The 16,988-nt window shown below is 45.6% G+C and overlaps 1 protein-coding gene and 2 long non-coding RNA genes across 3 annotated transcripts in view; 2 read left to right on the forward strand and 1 right to left on the reverse strand.

The window, feature by feature from the left end:
- The window catches only part of LOC120391375 (adhesion G protein-coupled receptor E3-like), a 326,462-nt gene that overhangs the window by 90,228 nt on the left and 219,246 nt on the right, over positions 1–16,988 (reverse strand). The gene's annotated exons all lie outside the window — the stretch shown is intronic.
- LOC120391438 lies at positions 1,765–3,398 on the forward strand. The gene is made up of 3 exons (XR_005591312.1): positions 1,765–1,883; positions 2,119–2,241; positions 3,367–3,398. It is a non-coding gene; the product is annotated as an uncharacterized LOC120391438 (long non-coding RNA).
- LOC120391449 lies at positions 3,489–5,150 on the forward strand. Its single transcript, XR_005591322.1, has 4 exons — positions 3,489–3,519; positions 4,212–4,238; positions 4,564–4,686; positions 5,102–5,150. It is a non-coding gene; the product is annotated as an uncharacterized LOC120391449 (long non-coding RNA).

The following is a 16,988-nucleotide window of genomic DNA, read 5'->3' on the forward strand; positions in this document are numbered from 1 at the left end:
AATCATTGCACAGTGATTGGATGGATAATATATAAGGTGTTATGGTTCTATACTGAAATTGATGCTTTTAAGGTCTGTGAGTTGGGGCTGCTCACCAGAAAGTGATAAACAAGTTTCTTTCAGGCAGGAGACGCTTATCTGCCTGTGAGTAATTATTCACAGTGGATGCTAATCAACAGAGGAAAATTCTAATCAAGTGATTGTGAAGTCTCCAGAGGAGATTTGATACAAGAAAAACAAGCAAACAATAGGGGGAACCCTGTTTTCAAATAAAGACAATGGATGCATGGAACTATATCTGGAGGTCCAGAAGTATCCTTCATCTATTGGACGAACTGACAGCTCCTTGTCTTATGAATGAAGGATGATCTTTGGTCTGGGTGTTTCATGCTGGGAGAGAGATTTGGGGGAGCTATCCTTTGTGAGACAGGGGAATATTTGGTTATCTAAATTCAAGCTCTAGAAGTGTGTTAGGATTTTATTTTTACGTAACCATTTGTTTACATTAATTTTACTTGCTGCTTCCCAACTCTCTGATCTTTGTCAATTGAACTCTGCTTGTTTTCACTATAAATGTATCTAAGTGTGTGAAATGGAGCGGTGATGCTGAGGTGAAACTGGTAAGGTGATGTGTAGCAAACCTATGAATTCTGTGAGTGTCCAGTGGAACAGGGGCTGGACGTTGTGGGGCTGCAGAGAGGGCTCGGCGGTTGGACTGTACCGATTGCTTATCTGTAGAAGGAGAGTGGAACCTGGATGGGGTGAGAAGGGCGTGCTTGTGTTTCCTGTGGCTGGCTGAGTCAGGAGCTGACACCTGGCAGGCACAGAGAAGGTTTTCTCATGCTAAGGGCAGGGGTAGTGAGGTACCTCACAACCCTGGGGACCCTCAGGAGGTGGCAGAATGGGTTCATAGCACTTCAGAGAAGGTGCCTGGTCCTTCGTAGTCCAGGGCCCTTTGCTCAAAGTTTACTAGACCCATCCTCCATCCACTATAAAATCACTCCTCAATGGTCAGATTTCTTGGCTCCATCTCATTCTCCAATTCACTGTTCATCTGGATTTGAGGACTGAGAGGAATCATCACACAAAGGTTAAAAAACAACAGCAGAGGAAATCTGGGTTGTCGATGTTTATAGTTCTCAATAGGGAAATAACCTTCCCATGACACCTGAATATTGGAAAGTTTACAAGAGAGAACAAGGAAGAAAAAAAAACACCAAACAAATAAACAAACAAACCCCCACAACAACCCCCAAATTCTTGCAATTAACCATCTGCTTTAACTCTCTTCTTTTACACTCAGTTCCTAAGAACATCTCTGGGGATGATAGACGACAGTGCCTGGAGCAGCCAGATAAGCCTTGAGTTGAACCAGCAGATGGCCAGCTATACCAGCCCCTCCCGTGAGAAGGTTTGTTCTCTGTTAAGGCTTAGTTTCTAGTTAATTTCCCTTGAAATTCTGATTGGGGGGCTGCATAAGGCTTCTCTCAAGGCTTCATTACTTTATATTTTATTCTGCATATAAAATTTGTTTTTACTTGTTCCCTGCTCTCTTGCCCCCCTGCCCTTCCAGTATTTGCTTGGACAGGCTGCTTGTCTGTGCTGCATTGTTGGTTCTCTGGCTGGGCTAGATGATGGGATGTTTCTGCAGTATGGGTGCTTGGACTTGGCTATCTTGTTCTTTCCTGAGTGTTGCTGAGCTGGGTCTGTACTGACTGGCACGTTCTGTTACTGGTATCTCAGTGCCGGTCTCTTTCTTTCAGAGTTTCCTGTATAAGGCTCTAGGAATGTCCTTAGCAGTTTGTCAGGACCTGGGCCACGTTAAATCCCAGCTTCATCAATTTTTGAAAGCAACAGATTATATGGAAGCCCCTGAGAGACAGGTGAGGACTCTGTCCCTCTCCCCACTTTACCAAGTAACCCCTGAATGCTCCCTGTGGGGCTCAGCTCTGAGCTGGCCTGGGACAGATGCCATTTCGCTTCATATCCTCTTCATTGCTGTTTCACTCAGCCCCCGCTGCCCATGGGTCTGACGCCTGACTCGCGCTTTACACCACTTCAGCTGAAAGGAAGGGACTCGTGGGTTAGATCCTAACCAGTATTTTTCTTGGGTGACAGGGAATCATTTCCATCCTTGCACTCTCTGCTGAGAGCCACTTGGACCTCACCCTCAACGCACTTCAGGAGTTTGGGGCTGCAATGAGCAAGGTTACGATTCCTGGGTTCATCAGCCGCCTGAAGGTAAAGGAGCCAGGGGCTTCTCTCCAACTTCCTCTCCCTCTAAAACAGGGGCAGCAGCCCCGGGGTAGTGTCTGCTCTGCTCAGCTCGCATTGTCCCCCAGTGTGTGCGTTCTACGTGACGCCTGCAGTTAAGCAGAGAGGAGCACACTCTGGAGCTGGGGTTCTCTCAAATGATTTTTATCATCTGATGTCTCATGGCTTGAGCGCCCCTCCCATGCACAATGTGTGGGAACTACCTCAGTCGCTTGCATGGAAAAGCTTTAGGGATTTTTAGCATTTTTTTTAATCCCAGTTAGTGGCTGGAAATGAGGAGGTGTGGCAAGCAACATGTGGCCAACCAACCTGCTTTAGGTAGACCACCAGTGGGCTACGGATGACAATTATGGAACCTGTGATTTAGAGCAGTGGTTCTCAACTTGTCCAGATTAGTGTACCCCTTTCAGGAGTCTGATTTGTCTTGTGTACCCTAAATTTCACCTCCCTTAAAAACTACTTGCTTACAAAATCAGGCATAAAATTATTAAAAAGTGTCATAGCACATTATTACTGAAAATTGCTTATTTTCTCATTTTTACCATATAATTATAAAATAAATCAACTGGAATATAAATATTGTACTTGCATTCTTAGTAGTCTGCTGTAAAACTAGGCAAATAGCTAGATGAGTTGATAAACCCCCTGGAAGACCTCTGCAGACCCTCAGGGGTACACAAGTAGCTCTGGTTGAAAACCACTGATCTAAAGGCTAGAGCAGGAGACTAGGCCTCTGGGCTTCCACTGCTGGCTCTGCCATTTACTCACTGTGCAGCCTTAGGCAAGACATTTAGCGCCTGATCTTGTACCCACCAGTGTCAATGACTAAGCTCCCGTGTACTTCACTGCTGTAGGTTCAGCATTTTAGGCTCTCTGTGTCAGAGTTACCTAGTGAGAATGATGGAGATACTAATATCTCCACGCCTCACAGTTATTATATTGCTTAAATACTTTTTGCAAGTGGTTTGAGATCTTTGGCTGAAAAGAGCTTTGCAAGTGCAAGCTGCTTTTGCTGCTGTGAGGAATTCCTCGGTCAACAGCAGATCAGAATTCCAAAGCAAAAGGCATCAGAAGAACTTTCTGATTGTCTAGGACCACCACCATGGGAGAAGAGGCAAGACTCGCAGCACCCTGATGCTGGCCTACAGCAGCGTGGCTGTCCATGCTCCAAAAGACCAGCTTCTCTCCCGAGTAGAGGCAGACATCACAGGGAACATCCTTCTCCATTACAGAGCCAGTGGTCAGGTAAGAGCTTTTGCGTGATAAGTGTCACATAACTCAAATTTAAACCTGTAATGGACGGAGTGTGAGCTGTCACATGTTGTATCATTTTTGTTGCTCTTCTTTGTATTTTCTCTAGTTTTTCTATATTCTTCTGAAATTCTGTAGACCCCAGCTACACAGTAATTCAGATGCAGTGACACTCAGGCTATTCAGAATAACAATCTAACTCCCCTCATATGGATGTGTATCTAGCTCTATCTTTTGCTACCCAAGAGAGTCTAGTGCTAGCCTGTATTTAGTTGATTTGCTCACTACTTCCCTTACCTCTTATCTGTCGTCTTGTTTGTCTGTGTGCTCCGTTATTTCTGTTCCCCAGGTTCCTGACTGCTGGTCCTGACTCTCATCTCAATGCAACCTCTCCACATCACTTTGCCATTCAGTACTGCCTAACTGAGACTCTCACTTAGGCATTGCCAAAAACAGTTGAACCAAACTGAGATCTTCCAGTAGTTCACAAATGCAAATACTACAGAGGATGGCCCCTGATAATGACCTCTGCAAAACACCCCCTCTGGATACCTTTCCTGCCTTTTGGAAGATTTAACAATAGTGATTTCTCTCTGCTCCATATTCACCAGCCAGGACATTTTGAGGATGTGTGTTATGTGGGACTATCAACATTGCTAATAGCTGTTTTGCATTTCGTTTTTCAGGTGCTGGGCATCACTGTTGCGAACAAGGTACATTCTAAATAATCTGCCCTCAGCTCTTGCATTTTCTGTACACAAGTTGCTTGTTTAAATTGCACAGAGTTTGGTTTCCTTGCTACATCAAGCAGGAGTCCTGGCTGCTCTGGTGTAAGTAGGCCTGGATTTATTTGATGAACCTGGGTTTTCTCTTCCTCTGAGGTGGGTGCAGAGCCAGGGTCCTCTACCTTCTGGGGTCTGGGGACACCTCTCTCCTCTCCCGAGGCTAGATTTAATTCCTGATCTTTATCTTCTGGACTCTGGTTCTTCTCTCAGTTTCTCATCCACATCCTCTTGTTTCTCCTTCTGGATTATGTAGGACATGAACCTAAAATTAACCCTCATCCAGAATGTCATGGAGATTAGCTGTGCCATCTTGGAGACCAGAGACTCCCAAGAGTTCGAATTCTCATACAAACTGGAGCTCCTTGGCTACATGCTGGTGAGTGATTAGGAGCTTTGAGGACTGAAGTACAGGAGAGTTTGTTGTAATGTATTGAGACTGGTTTTCCAGGGAGATGATATTTTATCCATTGGCTGTGACTGTACTACTGCAGTCTCATGAGCTACCTGCATGGCACCCAGAATGCTGGGTCCACTCTGAGCTTGGCAGGGATGCTGACATATATTGTGGGCTGTAACTGGAAGGAATGGCTTGTGTCTTGTGAGTTCTCTTTCTGTCCTCTGTATAGCCTGCAGATGGCCCTACAGCCCATTTCTGAGGCAGAGAGCCTGCTGGGCACGGTGTCTGTTTATTCCAGGTCTGGCATATAGCCCTGTTTCAGGGTGTGAGAGGAAGGCCTCTCTGCCTTTCAAATCCATTTCCCATTTTTGATGTCCCCATTCATGCATTTCAGGACTTCATTAAACAGGAACCACTGGATTCCCTGGCATCTCCAGTTCGCTACCAGGCAGTTCTTGCCATTGGACATCTGAGGTAGGCTATTTTCTGCCATATTTCTTGGCACTGTGATGCCTTCTTATTTGTTAATTCATGAGTGTCAGGTTGGGAGCAGTCTAAAGCCTGCAGGGTTTGGCTCACCAGGGCCGCCCGGGGGGAGCAAATGGGGCAATTTTCAGGGCCCCTGGAGTGGGGTCCTTCACTCCGGGGGCCCTGGAAAACTCTCACGGGGGCCCAGGTCTTCAGCAGCAATTCGGCCGCGGGGGGAACTTCCGCCCCGGGACCCACCGCCAAAGTGCTGGGCCTTCGGCGGCAATTCCCCATCGCCAAAGACCCCAGACCCCCTGAATCCTCTGGGTGGCCCTGTGGCTCACATGCTGCTCACCAGCAGGACTTTAGTTCTTAAGGATTTGAATGTGTCCATTTGGGGGTTTGTGCTCGAAAGACACAAGATTGGAGGTTGTGGGGCATGCAGTACAATGGAGCAGAGTTCAGATGGGGAGGGAGGTGTCTGGCTAGCTGGCAGGGGGGAGGAAGCTTGTGGGTTTCTCTAAAAGGAGATTTGAAGTTTTAGCTTTACTTCTAGAGGAGCCAATACTTAAGAGAGGTGCAAAGTGAAGGGTTGTTTGCACTTGGGGTTCTAGATTGGGACAATCTCTAGTCATTGGACCCATTTCTTTTACTTGGAGGTGGTACTGAGTCTAATGCATGACTTTTCTCTCTATCTTTCTTCTGCCAGCAAGCTCAAACCATCTCTGACCCTGGAGGAAAACCGTGAGCTCCTTGGTCAGTGCTTCAATAGTTTATTTCCCCTTCCTCCCTTGGAGAAGATGAAAGAGGAAGACGGGACAGCAAAGGATGCTCTGCATATACAAGTACGTGACAACAATTCTCCTCTGGCACCATCCACTGTATTTCTGCCCAGCAAGCACTGGGTGATGGCAGTCACACATGGCCTCCCTGGCAAGGTTATGGTTAGCTTTCCCCAGCCCACACACACAAATGATCTGTGCTGAGCCTCACTCCTTCTTTTCTGGTTTCAGTCACTCTATGTGAGGTCCTTGGAAGCCCTTGGCAAGCTAGTGGAGACTTTGCTGGAGGAAGAACCAACCGCAGACTGGTTCCAGGAAATGTTTGATGTGAGTAGACCATTGAACCGTGGTGGAGATTGTTTCTTGTGTTACAGCAGGGAAGAGTCAGAGATTTAGGGGGTCAAGCTTCAGTTGTGGAGGAATTTTCCACAACGGAGTGAATTTTAGGGAGAAAGCACCCAATTCTTCCTGGGATAAGCGGGCATGTGCCCCACTGAAATCCACAAAAGCTATGCCATTTTATGCCAGGGCTGGATTGGGACCAAGTTCTTACAGTGTCATTGACACTACTTGGAGCGGCAAGAAAATCACCACTGCAGTAGCCAAATTCAAGAGAACCAGTTGAAACTGATCACTTCTTCTAAGAGGAATTCATGAATATTGAGTTAAGCCCTGTGTATGGAAACTCATTCAGAGGAAACTTCCTGTTCCTCAGACATGAACAGAATATTGTGAAGGGCTGAGGGGTGGGGAGTTTGATGCACGTTCAGTATAAAAATGAAGTTATAAAAGGAGCTGGGCTGGGGGGACTTCTCTGCTCTTATTCAAATTAATAAAAAGAAATGCTTCTCTCTGTCATTTTGCCAATCAATGTGGGAGAAGTTGCCCAGGAAATAGAACACAGCAGCAGACATCAAACAGCATGCAATGTGCTAGACAGCTCCCATCAGACAGTCTACAGCAGACATCACATACACGGGCCCAGATTCATCTCTCATGTAACTCCTTTGGCTTCAATCACCAGAGGTGAATCTGGTCCCTGGGACTTGTATATCTAAGGGGCTCTTCCATTAGACATGTAATTCCTTTGCTACATGGAGGTCAGACGCTTTGGAGAGGGATTTTAGTGACAATTAAACCTGTTTAAGAGGAACTTTTGGGAGGGATTTTCTGGTACTAACTCTGTCCATTCCCCTGCTCTACCAACAGCTCCTAAGGACATGGTTCAGTTCGGGGAAGGAGTGGGAGAGAGAACGGGCCTTGCAGGCCAGCACCCAGCTGCTGACTGCCTATCGAGAGACAGTTCATAGCACAGTGAGTATAGCCTTACTCTTCCTTGAGCTGACTTCCTTGCTTATATCAGATCTGACACTCAACGCAAATGCATGAAAAACTCTTCCAGGACAGCAGTTGGGATCTCAAGGTGACTAACATCCCTCTGCTTCCGTGAGAGAGAGGTTTACACAACAATGCAGTGACCACACTGCAGGCAGACTGCAAGAAGTAGAGGGAGACAACCGCCAAACTGTGATGGAATAAACTGCTGGTTTGTAAAAGTCTCTCTGGAATCATCCCAACAGATCAGAATCCAAAGGCAGCTTAGATGTAATGTCTGTTAGTTTTTCCAGGCATTTTCCAGGTTCTTCCAAATGATTATTTGGAAGATCTCTGTCCTATGGCTTACACTGTCCCTGTTCAACATTTAAACGGTCTAGAGATGATAGGATCAGGCCCGAGCCTTCTCTTTTATAGCTATTCTACCAGGCTGACAAGCCTACCTCACAGAAATTGTCACAGAAGGACCTTCTCCCAATGCAGATGGCCTGTTGTACTTTGCTTTGAAGATAATCTTCTATTTCCTGTGCATACACAGTAAACTAGTTACATTCATTCACATAAGGTAATTAGCCTTTCTTCCATTATAACACAGATAGTTAAGCTGAAGATAATGTAGAAATGATTGGTTTCCTGAAGTGTCTTACATCTTTGATTTTAAGGCTAACTGAACACCTTGCACACATAATTAAGGCAAATAAGCCATGAAAGGGAATTAGCATCTACAAGCTAATTTATTTACATTGTGAAACTTCTAACCCGGTATAGATAACCACAGACAAATACACTTAGCATCTATTGTTCATTTTTGAATGAGTTGATGATTGCTAGTCTAATGCGTCTCTTTGAAATTCACATGCACGTGAACTGTCTTGATACAGTAGAAGTGTCTCTTGTTAAGTAATTATGGGTCATACACAGGTTGACTGGTCTGCCAGTGTCACAAATGCATTCTTGGTTCTTATGCTCCCAGGATGCTAAAGCTGAATTTCTATGTAATCCGCTAAGAACATAAAATATAAGAGTGGCTATCCTGGATCCCCCAGAAGAATGGTTCATCTACCCAGTATCCTGTCTTCTGACAGTGGTGGGTGCCAGATGCATCAGAGGGAATGAACAGAACAAGGCAATTGTCAAGTGAACCATCCCCTGTTGGACAGTCCCAGCCCCAGCGTCTGGCAGTCAGAGGTTTAGATACATCCAGATCATAGGGTTGCATCCCTGACCGTGTTAGCTAATAGCCAGAGATGGACCTATCCTCCATGAACTCATCTCATTCTTTTTTGAACCCAGTTATACTTTTGGCCTTCACAACATCTCCCTGGCGATGAGTTCCACAGGTTGACTGCATTGTGTGAAGAAATGCTTCCTTTTTTTGTTTTAAACCTGCTGCCTATTAATTTCATTGGGTGACCCCTTGTTCCTGTGATATGTGAAGGGCTAAATAACACTTCCTTATTGACTTTCTCTACACCAGTCATGAGTCTATAGATCTCTATCATAGTCCCTCTTAGTCGTCTCTTTTCCTAGCTAAAAAGTCCCTGTCTTTTTAATCTCTCCTTATATGAGAAGTTGTCCCATACGCCCAATAATTTTTGTTACTCTTCTCTGTATTTCTTCCAGTTCTAACATATCTTTTTTGAGGTGAGATGAGCAAAACTGCACGCAGTATTCAAGGTGTGGGGGTACTGTAGATTTCTATAGCAGCATAATGATATTTACTGCCTTATTATCAATCCGCTTCCTAATGGTTCCTAACATGTTGTTAGCGTTTTTGACTGCATGTGGAGCAGATGCTTTCAGAGAACTGTACACAATGACTCTGAGGTCTCTTCTTTGAGTGATAACAGCTAATTTAGACCCCATCCGTTTGTATGTACAATTGGGATTATATTTTCCAATGTGCATTACCCAGTTCAGTACAGGAATCAGAGGCACAATGTTACCAGATGTGCCCGTTACTTTGGGGAGGCTCATTAATTAGGGTTACTCTTCTGTGGGGGAAGGGAGGGGTGGGGCGGTTCTGTAATTCTATTACTGTGTTGCTTATGTCACTTGTGTGTTCTACTCCTTCCTTCTACAAGTCCCCTCCCAATGGAGCTCTCCTGCAGGACTAGGTTCCCCAGGGCTAATAAGTAGAACTAGACGAACATGCGCACACACTAGCAGAGCAAGTCAATCAGCACTCCCCAGCTGATCCCCTCATATGTCCCTGCATTCAGTAGGCTGGGCTGAGCAGCACTTTCAAGCTGGTACCCTCATGTGTCCCTGGTCTCAACAGGCTGGGTTCAGCAGCACTTTCCACTGCTCCCCCCACCCACTTATGTGCCCCAAGTTTAACACATTCCTATCACACTTTCACATTACAATTGTACTGGTAGTAACCCACTTGATGAACAAACCCCACTGTATTTTGGGGCACTACAGGGATCTTTAGCTTAGGTACAAGAAGCGTCGCTGCACAGTAAATGGGGGAAGCTAAAAACACAAAAGAGTAAAATTGAGAGAGAGAGAGAAGCAACCAGCTGACCCATAACAGTTATTGATTGAATCATAGTGATAACCACACCAGGAGGGCTAAACAAACATAACAGCTACATTTTAAAGGTTAATACCTGAGGTAGGAAAGAAAACAGAGAGAGAGAGAGAGAGAGAGATGGATCCCACCCACTCCATGAGGCTTGAACTGGTCGGGGTTCCCACGTGATGGTGGTCGCTCAGGGTCCTGAGTGCTGGAGACAGGCAGAGCCCCCAGCACGATCAATCAGGAGATGGAATCCCAGTGGAACTGATGCAGAGTTTGGGCCTATACATCAGAACCCTTACCTGGGCATAGGTAGGGGTTTTGTAGAGAAAATACAATGGTTCAAGGGAGAACACTAGATTTGTTTATGGGTAAACTGATGGCTCAAGGGTTTTCTTTAGGCTAGTCAATAGGAGCTGATCATTCTTGGCTATGGGTGTTGTTTTCTTCCAGGGAGCTCACAAGGCAACTAGGCTGCTTCAGTATTTTGGGATATGAGTCAAATATTTATTACTAGAATTGGTCTGATAATTGCTGAGCTGAGTGTGTGCAGGCGAAGGTTCATTAGCATCTGGAGCAGGGATTCCCATGATTCAATGCGTCCCTGCTTTTCTGGTCCCAGAGTTCAGTGCGGTTCTCTGTTCTTCATTCTTTATGTTAATCCCTATTCCATCTTTCATGCAGTTGAGGCTAGAGAGTTGTCTCTGTTCTTCATTCTGTATGCAAATAGAGATGTCTTAATCTTGTCACCCTTGTCAGGAGGCGTCTAGGTGTGTCTCCCCAAACCCTTCATTGTTCTCTGCAAGCCTTTTCTCTGATCGGTTTTGGTTCAAACAGAGATGGGAATTGGGGGTGTCCTTCAGGAGTCACACAAGCTAGATACTGTGCCCTGGTTCCCCAAAAACACAGAGCTGACTGGTATCAACAATAAAGATGGCAAGTGAAGTCTAGTACAGCTGGAGAACGTTCATTCTTCATTCTTTTTTAATTAGACTCAGGAAACTTGTAATCAGTTTGGATCTCTGATTGGAGCAATAGCACCATACAGCTGTGATTCACTGGCCACGTCTCGTCAGTGGGTGGTTGACTGTATCAGCTGCCTTCTCTGTATACAAGGTGAGGAGACCATTAGCAGGTATAAGTAATTCTTCAGCTTCTTTCACTGTTGTAATGTCCATTTTTCTGCCTGTCTAGTTCTTTCTGTCCTGTCTGTTGGCACTTAGATAACAGAGTGGTGGGCATCTTGTAAATAGCTCATTAGAAGAGACGATTATGATGTGTAAAGAGTGTGGCACACTTCTGGGAACTGTACAAATAATAAATGGTCTGCACCAGGTAGATAACTGCTCAGTTCCTTAGGGCTTCTCTACACAGGGACACTAAGGAGAGTTAATCCAAATGAACTAAAGGTGTAAATTTTAAAGTGTCATTAAACACGTGTGGATGCTCTGATTCTGAATGAAAATGGCCCTTCTTAATTTAAGTGAATTACATGAATTAAACTAACCTGAAAAAAGGCCCCTTTAATTCTAAATAAGTGTGTCCCCAGAGGTGTTTAATGAAGTTTAACTAATGCAGTTTGAAAATGAATTTGATTAGCTTTCTTGACTTCTCCATGTAAACAAGCCCTTGGTACTAAACATTTTCATTCTCTTTACCCTGCCACTGGCTGTATTGGAGGGGTTTCCTGGAATAATTCTTTAAACAAAAAGTTCTTGCAGCAGCCCTCTGTCATGAGCATTCAAAGCTATTGGAGTAAGTGTAGGCCATTTTCCCCTTTGTGAAAGAGTGGGACGGGGTAGGCAATCTATGGCACGGGTGCCGAAGGCGGCACTCAAGCTGATTTTCAGTGGCACTCACACTGCCCAGGTTCTGTCCACCAGTCCGGGGGGCTCCGCATTTTAATTTAATTTTAAATGAAGCTTCTGAAACATTTTAAAAGCCTTATTTACTTTACATACAACCACAATTTAGTTATATATTATAGACTTATAGAAAGAGACCTTCTGAAAACGTTAAAATGTCTTACTGGCACACGAAACCTTAAATTTGAGTGAATAAATGAAGACTCAGCACAGCACTTCTGAAAGGTTGCCGACCCCTGGAGTAGGATGTTCTTTTCACCTAATGGGATAGATCTTGGTTATTATTTAAGGCCATTTCCAATTAGGGTGACCAGACAGCAAATGTGAAACTCATGCAGGACGGGGGTAGGGGATAATATGAGTCTATATAAGAAAAAGACCCCAAAATTGGGACTGTCCCTATAAAATTGGGACATCTGGTGACCCTATTTCTAATTATTATTAATCAGTCCTAAAAACAGTGTTGGTGATTCAGAAACAGAATAAGGGACTCCAGTCTTTGAGTGTACAACATAGAAATCCCAGCATTGTTTAGAAGTGACGGATGAGCATGGGTTTCCTGCCGAAGGTTTTGTCCAGCCCCATCTTGAGAGTTTGGTGGAGGGATTCACCTCTACATTGGAACCTCACAGCTACCTGCATGAGTTGTACTTGAATGTGAGATTAGATGTAAATAGTGAGAGCAGAGACACTACTGAAACCAGACACCCCCAGAAAGCTGCTCCAAGCTGAATACGATGCTTGTTCAATCCTGTATCAGTCACAATAACATACCACTACTGTTAACTTTCAGACATTTAGGGTGTAATCCCGACTCCATTATAGTCAACAGGAGTTTTGCCATTGACTTTGATGGGGCCAAGATTTTACACTATGCTGATAACAGCCTAGCACATGGATCTTCCTGTATGAATATCCATGCAGTAGAGGTTCAGTTTCATTAGTCGTTACAGTACTTTTTTTCCTTTTCTCCACTCCAGGCCAGCCCATGAACCTGGGGTCAGCGGAGGAGGAGCTGAGATGTCTCCGTGACGAACTAACAGCAGCTCCGGACCCCGAGGCTCTGTTTCAGGCATCTTCCAAAATGGCCAGGGTAACTGACTCAAAAAACGTGTGCGGATGTTATAGTGACCAGGCACCCTTCATTTTACATTTACACTTTCATGATGCCTTTCTGTACTTGGAGCGAGCTGTGGGTGCGGGGCATTCGTTGCTAGTAACCAGCAAGATGCTTTTCATAGATGTGTGCCATGAATGCCATGTAAAATCCAGATTCCACAGAATGTTGCACGCCCATGAAAATGCACACGCAGATGCACACACATGTACCTATCCAGCTATCCATGAGAAAAACTGTATTAGTGGAACATCAAGCTGAGAACCCATCCAGTCTTCATTCTGTCACCTTGTGGGTTTGCCTATATTTGTGAGCATGCCTCTCTTGACTTCATTGTATATGTTGTAAAAAGATGCAGTGTATCTAAGAGAATACAAACTGGAAACTTACCTCCTGCATAGCCGGTACAATGTTGTGCTAACTGTGCAACAGAAGCTTTGCCTCGAACCTGATCTCATTAGTGTAGAATACAAAAATGTAGTATATAGACTATGGAGAGAATTTTAATCCCAAATGGCTAGCTGGACATGAGGCTAATTAACAAATTGTTAATTAATCAGAGGGGTAGCTGTGTTAGTCTGGATCTGTAAAAGCAGCAAAGAGTCCTATGGCACCTTATAGACTAACAGACGTATTGGAGCATGAGCTTTCGTGGGTGAATACCCACTTCGTCAGATGCAATTTGCTGATGCATAGATCTTTTTCCATAGAGAAATTAGGCCTCCATTTTTACAAGTGCTGGAGCCAAACATCATTGCAGTCTCTCCTGTTTTTGATTTATTCCCAGGTTGTTAGTGAGTACTTTCCCCCAGAACAGGCCACAGCCTTTATTGAGGCCACAGTGGAAAGTATGCTGTCTGCCAGCCCCACCTGTGCCACGGCAGCTGGACTGTGGATGAAGGTTATACTGAAGGAGTGTGGAGATGCCATGCTGGGCCAGGTAAAACGGGAAACTGGAGAGGTTTTCTGCCTAAACTCGAGGCTTTTAGATCTTTGCCCTCATGTGTAATGAACAAAAATCTTGCTGTTTCTCCCCGTCGGACGTAGAGTCGATTCCATCTCTGTTCTCACCCTAAACTAGGCAACGGCAGAATCAATAGCAATAGACAGAGAGAATCCAAGGGAAAAGGAAGATGGTTGGTTATTTATTTGTCTGGCTTGTTGCCACAGTATTCAGCCAAGAAAGGCTTGAAAAAACAGACTCTGGGGAAAAGACAAGAAGACAGAATGACTGGCACTTGGAGGCATCCAGTTCTTAGGAGGCCTATGGCTAAGGGCTACCTGGATAAAAATAGTCCTGTAGTCATTCCCAGTGAGTCTGGAGCCTGAGCTCTTGCCAGGTTTCAGAGCCTGGGCTGCAGCCCGAGCAGGAACAGCTACACTTTTAGCCACATAGTGCAAGCCCCTCAGGCCCAGGTTGACCTGAGCTCTGAAACTCACTGCTGTGGGATTTTTTTAGTGTGTAGACGTACCCTTTAAGAATAGAAGGAGGGAGGAAGAAAACTATAGTGTCTTTGGGATCCACTATTTATATGCCTTATTCTGGAGCCCAGTGCGTTAGGGCTAGATGAAAGGAGCACTCCACAAATGTTCTATCAAGGCTGGTGAAAGGCCTCAGGACAGGGAACCCTCGCAGCAGAACTGCCACGTTTGCACAGTGTTTTGAAGATGTGAAGGGCTAGGAATGAATATGAGAGGTCGTCACCTGTTCATAGTCCCAGGCATTTGCACACTTTGTTTAAAGCACTTGCATATTTTGTGCTTGTGGTTGTTTATGAACTGTGCATCCTTCGAGGCAAATGGTTGCATTTGGCTGCTTAAATCACACCTGCAAAATCTGGGCAAGCAAAGCCTTCTTTTGTGCATGCCAGCTGGTTTATTTAATGCATAGCTGGGCACCACCACATTAAATTACCTGGTATGTACAGGGAAACCCCGCTCAGGGGCGGCTCCAGGCCCCAGCACGCAAAGCGCGTGCTTGGGGCGGCACGCCGCGGGGGTGCTCTGCCGGTCGCCTGCGGGAGGTCCACCAGAGCCACGGGTGCCACCGTGCTTGGGATGGCGAAATGGCTAGAGCCGCCCCTGACCCTGCTATAATGCGCCCCGTAATAATGCGAATAAGGCTATAACACGATTGTAAGGTGGCTCCGGCCGCCCCAGGCCAAAAAAAAAAAAGCAGCTGGAGCGCTGCGGAAGCGCAAAAGAGAGAGAGAAAAAAGAGAGAGAGAGAGAGAGAGAGGCTTTGTGAAGGGAGAGGGGCTGGAGTGCCCCCAAAGGGGAAATAAAAGCAAAAAATGGAATGTGCCTTCCCCACTGCCTCTTCCCACCTGCCCCCGCTTACCCTTTTGGTGAGAAGAGCCACTCTCTCCCCAGCTGCTCCTCTCTCTTCCTCTGCCCGTTGCACATCTCCCCTGCTCTCCCCAAGTGTTTCCCTCTCTCACCGCATGGCTGAGAGCTCCCGCTGCTGGAGCTCCACCCTTTCAGTTACTGCGGTGGGCAGTTCGCAAATGCAAGTAGTTTTCTGCCCAAGAGAAATCGACCAGCTTGAAACTGACCAGCTTGAAATGGTAAACCCTGCTATACCGCGACCCCGTATTTAGCGCGATCCAATTTTTTGGACCCTGATCATCGTGTTATAGCGGGGTTTCGCTGTATGTGTGTGTGTCAGTGTTAATTTTTACAGCCAAGTGTGGGCAATTGTTGTGGGTTAAAGTTACACAGACATATTTGAACGTTTGCTTCTTGAGGAATTTCTAAAAAATCAGCAAATGTCTAAATAAAGGTTTTGATTCTGTAGAATGAATGGAGAGAAAGAAAAAGGGACATTTCTTTCTGGTTTTGTTCCTTCCAGGTGCCAGCTATTGTGGATATAATATATAGCCACATGACTACTATCCAGGAGGGCAGCTTGAGGCAATTCCTGCTGGAGGCAGTGTCTATTTTAGCTCACCATCACCTAGAGGCAGTGATCTCCAGCCTACTCAGCAACCATCTGCCAATGGACAGGTATATACCGCTACCTATTGCATTCATCTTGATAAAACATGGATCCCACAGCTTTGCTGGGAGATGTAGGGCTTTATTTAAGCAGCGGACATTTTGGGATAATTCCTGATGGTTAATAGCCTGGGTCTTTCTCCAGGAAGGTCCAAGAGCATGGTAAGGTGGGGTGTGGAGAGAAATTAAGTGTCATTCTGTTTCCATTAATTCACAACTGCTTTGACATCCTAAAGACCTAACTTTACTGGTATAACTGGAGTGTTTTGTTGGAAACATCTACTTCTCTAGCAGGGCTGGCTCCAGGGCTTTTGCTGCCCCAAGCAGCAAAAAAAGGGCGGGGAATAAAAAAACCCTGCGATCGCGATGTGCAGCTCTACTCCTTCGCTCTGAGAAGGAGTGAGGGACCAGCCGCCGAATTGCCACCGAAGACCCAGATGTGCTGCCCCTCACCATTGCCTGCCCCAAGCAGCTGCTTGCTGGTCTGGTGCCTGGAACCGGCCTGGCTCTCTAGACACCTGAATTGACCTCACTTTGGAAATTAGCAATTGCTGTTGATTTCCTGGTAGCATGACAGCTTCAAGTCCAATCCCTGGCTGATGACAAAGAATAGGGCCAATATTGTCATCAGACCGCCGCTTGGTATCGGTCAGGGTGTGGCTGCAAGAATAGAGTTGCTGTCCTTGGGATTTAAAACTGGACTGGAAGCAGATCCATCATTTCATTTAAAGGTCCCCAACTGGGTTATCAGTTATCAGTGCTGGAATCTAAGACCATAAGAACGGCCATACTGGGTCAGACCAAAGGTCCATCTAGCCCAGTGTCCTGTCTTCCGACAGTGGCCAGTGCCACATGTCCTAGAGGGAATGAACAGAACAGGTAACTGTCAAATGATCCATCCCCTGTTGCCCAGTCCCAGCTTCTGGCAAACACAGGGTAGGGACACCCTTCGTGAAGGGGAACTAGGATGGCCATGAATATTTGTTCTCATAATTGTATGTCCAGTTAGTAGAAATGTGGCTTTTCTTTCATCCACTTGCCTTCCAAACCCTGGATCTTTGGGAGCCACATGCTCAGGATTCCATATTTACTGGGAAGTGGGAAAACAGGAACTGAGATTGGCGCTCTGTGTCCTGTCCTTCGGAAGTCTAGTATTAATGGTTAGGCTGCAGTAAGACTAGGTCACTTAACCT

Source organism: Mauremys reevesii, linkage group 25 (assembly GCF_016161935.1).
Source record: "Mauremys reevesii isolate NIE-2019 linkage group 25, ASM1616193v1, whole genome shotgun sequence".
Lineage (NCBI taxonomy): Eukaryota > Metazoa > Chordata > Testudines > Geoemydidae > Mauremys > Mauremys reevesii.